Raw genomic sequence first — 7,844 nt, forward strand, 5'->3', positions numbered from 1 at the left:
TAGAGAGTTCAAGTTCAAGTTCAATCATAGTTTATTTCCAATCAAAGAAAATCAAAACGTAATGCAAAGTATACATATCATAAAATGATATTGTCTACACTTTTACAAAAGGTTCATGTAATATACGAAATAAATTATATACATCAACATATGTACAATAATCAGAAGGAACGATGCGTATACATGTATACTTCGCGAGCTTTCAGAAAATAACTTCAATTTTGGAAAATAGCGATCCACAAAAAAGCTAAGCTTGTAGGACGTGGATCCCTAGATAATTGATGAGTAAGCAGTATATCATTCAAGTTTGTTTTATTATTTTTATTATTATTTTTATTATTATTAGAGAGATAGAGAGAGATACAAAATGAATGATTCAGATATATATTTTTGTACTAGTTTAGTATGTATTTATGTACAGGTGTTTTAGTAATAATCGTTGGTATATTTAAAGGAATTGGAGTCCGTTGAATTCAAGAGTTGTAAGAAACCATATATGAATTTGCTTCGTATTTACTATTTAAAATCTGCATAATCTAACAAATCTAAGATTCTAACCCGAGTGGTAAGAAAGCAATATGACGATTGATACTTGTCATGACGATACATGTCTAAATGAAATTGTTGTTCATATGTCATTTCACTGCTGATTTACAGTATGACTGAATTATCGAAGGGAAAATGATAAACTTTTGCTATTCACAACTTATGTCTTGCGCCAACTCCAGCATTTTATGAATATGCCGAAGTTCAATACAGGGATAGATTTTTTTTTGGTTGTTGTTGTTGTTGATGAACGGCGTGGTTACCAATGGTTACGGTCACAATGCGTGTAATACTATCATCACGATACTGTATGAATATGAAGAACTAGTCATGGCACCGGATAGGTTTGCTTGTACCCTAGCACTTACCACTGTCAGCTACGCGCAACACAATAGCCTGGTTGCCAAAGACAGATTTTGGGCCTAACCGTGTTTTATCGTCCGCCTGATATTTTTAGATGGTTTTACCCGTTTTCGAAGGTGCTGAATCCGAATCAATCTGGACTATAAAACGTTTGCACATTGAAGATTTTGAGATATTCAAGATGGCCATCAATTATTTAATGATTGCCAAAATGGCCGCTAAAATTTGAAATTCTGTGTGTGCTGTAATGTTGTACATGCAATGGTAAAACACGTCTACATAGTCATAAATGCCAAAACCACTTTAAAAGAACAAACAAACAAATCTTATCACGATTGTGCTGGTATATCTACATGGACATTTCCATAATAGCTATATGTTTTTTTTTTTTTAATGCTTGAATAAATGAAAATATGATTCCATTTCTGATCGAAAATGATGTGTCAAAGAGTTCACGGGAGAGTCACTAGTGTTAGGAAAAGGAAAAGTATGTATTAAAGCAGATAATTAGGCACCAACAGTCCAGACACTGTATTCTAATGAACATAATGAGAACTCATCATGCTAACAGTTTTTGTTTGAGGTGTACATTAGATCTCAAACTTACAAAATAATATTGAATGCCGTATATAAGAGAGGAGCAACTTGAAGCTTGCTTTGTGTGCGCTTAGTGTAGGGGTGGGGTGTGACACTTCTATACTCTTTACATTTTGCGCTTATGCCTGCCCTAGGACAAAAAGCCTTGATACTAAACCGTGGCACTTTTACACAATCCTTATAGAAAACTGATTGCATTATCCATTGTCTACTCCAGTCTTTTGAACTTCAATCCTCGATCACACTGGAAGATTAGTAGGTATCAAAGTTCCTGTTCAGTGACGGGCAAGGTCTACCGACAGGTCTATTCAAACTGCCGGCATTATTCACTCCCTGTTATACATGTAGGCTATGACAGAATCACTGGAGCTGTGGGATTGCGGTTTCGTGGGAGTTAATTCTTTTTATCTCATTGTAGCTACATTGAAAGCACTTGATCCGGACAATAAAGGGTTTAGTCTCCACTCACAAGTCTTTTTCACATCACCCAACATAATGTGATTGAGCTGTTTTTGATGCTATCCTCTCAAGATTTTAATGAAAGCGGCTGGCAAGAAAAGACTAGGCTACTCGAATTGTTGGACACTGCGCTCTCTAGATTTTTGAAAAAGCGGCTGGTAAGAGAAGTCTAGGCTACTCAAAAATCATTCATGCAGAACACCCAGAGTCAATAAAAGAGATGCAACCCCCGGATGGTCGGGCGGAATTCTCCCTAATGGTCGCCATGAGTGGACGTGCAGCTCAAGCCCCTCACGCAAATACACCGCAGAACCTACGCAGAGTCCCGTGAGACACACCCATCATACCAACAAACAACACGCCACCACCACCATCCACAAGACGAGCTCCAACATTTAAACCAAACGTCGATCAGCTACCACACACCATCACAAACCCAACAATGAAACCACTGCAGCAACCACACACCACGCCACCACCACCACCCACATCATCCACAAGACGAGCTCCAACCCAACCCCTAATGATGTCATCAGAACAAGAGGAGTTTCAACATTTAAACCAAACGTCGATCAGCTACCACACACCATCACAAACCCAACAACGAAACCACTGCAGCAACCACACACCACGTACAATGCATCCATTCTTTTCGAATTCCAAACTCAGCAAGCACGTCAGACCCGCAACATTTCACCTTTACAAGAGGAGTTTCAACATTCAAACCAAACGTCGATCAGCTACCACACACCATCACAAACCCAACAACGAAACCACTGCAGCAACCACACACCACGTACAATGCACCCATTCTTTTCGAATTCCAAACTCAGCAAGCACATCAGACCCGCAACATTTCACCTTTCATGCATTCAAACCAAAAAGTCACATAATTTCAACATTCAAACCAAACGTCGATCAGCTACCACACACCATCACAAACCCAACAACGAAACCACTGCAGCAACCACACACCACGTACAATGCACCCATTCTTTTCGAATTCCAAACTCAGCAAGCACATCAGACCCGCAACATTTCACCTTTCATGCATTCAAACCATAACATAATTGACGAATCAGTCGAAAGCTCACTTTGGCAGATTTTCGGATTCAGCACCCTCAAAATACAGTGGGGAAAAACTTCTTCGTAAAAAAAAAGGTTCAGCCTCTGGCACCCGACTATTTCTCATTACCAGGGAAGGCTTAATTTTGTTTAAAATGGAGGCATGTAAGATATAATAAGCCCTCATTTGAATATGTTCGCCTATCCTATGAAAGGACATTTCGTAAAAACAAACGAACTATTATTAATTCCTTGCATTCTTCTGGATAAAGGAAGAATTCTCGGGTAAAAAGTGAATTACAATCAGCAAGTCTGTACGTACATGTACCCGACAAACATGTACCTCACAGAATTGATCGTTACCTCTCCATCAGCTAGGCGCTACACCCTCTAGGGAAAAGGTACTGATCGGCCACGTCCGCGAGTACCGGATAAAGAAGGAATTCTCGTGTAAAAAGAGAATTACAATCAGCAAGTCTGTATGTACATGTACCCGACAAACATGTACTAGTACCTCACAGAATTCGTTACCTCTCCATTTGATCGGTACTGATCGGTCACGTCCGCGAGTACCGCAGAATCCCGAGAGTTTTTGCGTAATCAACGTTGATGGCAGCATTGTGCCTCAAATCTATGACTCGGGGGAAAATTTGACATTGAAGCGTTGGATCGGGAACCTATCAGTATAGTTGGACACATAACTTCCATCAGATCCTAAAGTACCTCCCCCCCCCCCCCCATCTGCTTATTACAATAACTGCCCCTTCACTCATTTCCAGTGCTTTAGTTAGTTGATCCAACTGCTATTTCTCTCTCATTTTCCTTTTCTCATGTACACACTGCCATAAAATGAAGAAACACATACTCTAGTGTCTTAGAATGTTTCTTATATCGTTCATTCTTAAATTTGGTAACATTCATGTATATCTCACGTTAAAATATTACCAAAAGATGTCAATCAACCTAGGGACTTTACACTTGTGGACTACTTTGATTGAGAATACTCACGTAGACATTTTTAATTTTATTTCTCAACAAAAACCCAACAAGTAGGTGTGTGGTCTTACAAGTCATATTTTCTATTAATAAAAATGTAATCCCTACAACAACAAAAAAGAGAAACTCACACAAAAGTGACAAATAAAGAAAAAGAAAGTAATGTTACTGGTTCCATGAATTGATAAAAATCGCAGTTCACTGCACAGTAGCAGTATACAAATAATGACTGCTATGAGAGGCACAGTTAAAATTATGGGCCCAAGGTGATGTGAAAACCATAACTATTCCCGAAGCGAAGCCGAGGGCATAGTTACAGTTTTCACATCACCGAGGGCCTACATAATCTTAACTATGCCCCGAATATCAAGCTGTCATTATTTGTTTTATATACCAAAAATATAGCTTCCGAAATATAGATACCGAAAATATAGATTCTAGTCTCTTTTACAGCACTCGTAATCAACGCTGATCGACAGTGCGGCGGTCGTATTATTGGTGCGTACATATGAGTGATCTATGTGTACGGGGTTGCGACTGTATCCAAACCTATTTACAGGGCACAGTTGATTCTATGCCCCGGGCACAGTAAATCATGACGTCATTTTGATCAAAAATGGGGCACAGCTATTTTCATGACTCCACTTTTAACCAATCAGATGAGAGGAATCTATATATGAGGTATATAATATGTACTACAGGTATTAGTTGCAATGAATTTGAGTTTATACTGTGGTGTTGCTATCCTGCTTTCTTACTTATACTCCAACTTTAGAAAGTTTCAAGTCTGCACAAGTATTAACAAGAAAACAGAAATGCATCAACATCGGAGTTAGTCATTTCATTCATTTATTGCACAGGAATGCTGAATTCAACAAAGAAATGTGAAATACATGACATGTATGTAAAGAACCACAGAGCAATTCATACAGCTACATCAACATACTCTTCAATATATCACTTTAAAAAGAACAGGGAGTCAAGTCTCATAGATGTTCTCTTGAGTTGACCTCCAATTTTCAATATTTCAGTCCAATAATTGTGATAAATGAGTTTAAAAAAAAGCATTGTTACACTGTACGTATTGTATTGCTACATACATATCACATTCAATCAGACACAGCCACAGGATGAAACATATAAGGAAACAATACACATTTGGATTAGACAGTATAAGGGTGGAATACCTGTACAGTCAACCTCGCCTAAGTCAAAGCAAAAGGGACCATTGGACTTACACAACAGAATTAACATGTTTTTATCCATCTGCATAAAATTGTCTTTGACTTGGTTATTTCATTTTTTTGACTTGTATAAGGTCAACTTTGGCAAGGTTGACTGTACTTGAAGAAGAGCACATTCTAACATATGGTAGCAGCATTTGTAGCAAGGTTAAAAAGCATGTGGCAAGGGTAAATAATAAGCTTTGTAATACCAATATGTTGTTTTCTGCACCAAATAAAATATTACCATCACTCTAGCCTTCAAGACTCTCATGTATTAATCTCTTTTCTCTTCAATGTCTGATCCACTCTCAACCATCGTATACATGCTTACACAAATGTTCAATTTTGTTTCAGTTTATCACTTGTACACGTGGCTAGCATTGTACAGGGAAACTCTGTTATAATGAGGTTGTCTGGACCAGTGATTTTACTTCGATACATGTGGTGCCTTTTTGTAAACATACTAAACGAGATCAGCTTAACACAGCAACAGAAAATCAGGACTGCCAAATTCACCTCTTTAAAAGTGGTACCACATTGCAAGTGAGCTCATTATAATGGGTTTCCCTGTACAGGACGAAGCATTGATGGCTGTAGGTGCAAATTTCCAAATTTTGAGGAAAAGGAGGAGCAAAATTTTGAATACAAGCAGTCACTTCAGTGCAATAAAGTCACTAATGAGTAATAGGAACTTCCTGGCAATGAGTCAAAAAAGTGTCAATTCTTGGCAAAATATCAAGGAAGTTGAATGTGGCAGTGGGGCAGTAGCCTTCCTTCAAGGAGTTACTGAATAATGTGATACAGCACATGTCTGGTAATGGCTATCACAAATGCTTAGTGAATATCATGTCCTTGTTTGAGTAGAGTATTAAGGTACACATTATTCTGGTACATGTAAGGAAGTAAAAGAACTACCCTTACAGAGCATGATATGAAAGACAACACAGTCTCCATATCATGGCAGCGTTACTCTCAATGTGATATTTCTATCTGTGGCAATCCCTTTCAAATTTTGTAACAGTTCTTGGGGTTCAAATATCTGTATTCAATACAATTACTTCAGAGAATGTAATGCTACTACCTTGACATTCACTGAAGAAATTTCCCATCATAATGAACTATAGCTGTGGCTAATGCCATCATTACTTAGCATGACCCTTCCATCCATTCATACACACAGCAAGGCACACAACTCTTTCACAATAATTTTGCAGATGCTCAAGTAAGGTTTTGTTCTGTTTTTCCTTAAAAATTAGTCACTTTTTGGTATTATGAAACAAGGAGACTGACCCTTAACCATTCTTTGCTTTTGCTTAAAATCAAAGCCTCCTAAGGACTGGAAAATCTGTGTGCTTCATGCCTTGTTACAGACAAAAATGTCCAGTTCAACCTCCTTACTACAACAGCTTAAACTACCATCCTCTATTCTAACATTCACTTGTCAAACTATCAAATCTAACATGACAAGATAATCATACTCTCTGTGGCAAAGCAGGTTTGCTAAATCTTGAAAATAACATAGAAACTACCAACCTATTGATATAATCTTACGCAGGGTACGTCAGGGAACGTACATCAGGCCACCAAATTTCCAAAGAGGCTATCTTTTGGTGGCCCAATCAGGCAGCTAAAATTCAAAACAAATTTTTATATATTTTCTTTAATTTTGGGCCACTACATATTTTTTCAGGCCATGAAAATTTCAGATTCAAAGATTTTAGTGGTCTGAACAGGCCACCACAGAAAAAAGTTAGTGTTGAGCTCTGTCATAGGTATAGAGAAAGAGCAACAGATTATTTTGCTATGATGTACAGATATCAAGAAAGGATATGAATCTACATGATACAACACTGACAACTTAATAAAGGCATCTACAAGGGTGAAAGTGTTGATCTGTGTATTCAACGGCAACTTTGGTCTTTGATTAGAAACACAAATCCATTCATTTTGGAGATCTGCTAGTAAATATCTCGATTACAGGAACAAAATCGAGATGGAGTGCAACTGTTTCTGATACTAGAACTAAACTAAATCCCCCCCTCCAAAAGATCAATTGACATGATGGCAATTTGTATCTACAGCAGCTCAAAATCTGAAACGCAGAACTTTTCATGATGGTATCATAAACTTGACACTGGATTCGTTCACAGGAAACCAGGAACACATGGCAACATGACTTGATGGGCAAGTTTTGCTATCTATAATGTGACGGCATTGGTTAGCAAAGGATCTTGCACTCACCATGGTGATTACACAAGAATTAAAGCAATCAAAGGCCAGATTGAGCATTGAGAAGCAAAAGCAAGCAGTGATATTAGGCAGACTTTAGCAGCAGCTATCTGTTATCTTACCAAGTCAGATAACTTGGTTTTGTTTGCTTTTATGATATACTATGCAGCAGGAATATTGGCGAGTTTGCGATACAGTGGACTCCCATTATAATGAAGTTCTTGGGACCGACAATTTTCGTTTGTTATATCGAAATTTCATTATAACATAAAAAACATAGAGCGGATAATGTTGCAGCCTGAATTTTTACTTTGTTGTAACCAGAATTTCATTATAACCGTGTTCGTTGTAACAGGAGTGCAC

Source organism: Diadema setosum, chromosome 9, assembly GCF_964275005.1.
Source record: "Diadema setosum chromosome 9, eeDiaSeto1, whole genome shotgun sequence".
NCBI classification, from domain to species: domain Eukaryota; kingdom Metazoa; phylum Echinodermata; class Echinoidea; order Diadematoida; family Diadematidae; genus Diadema; species Diadema setosum.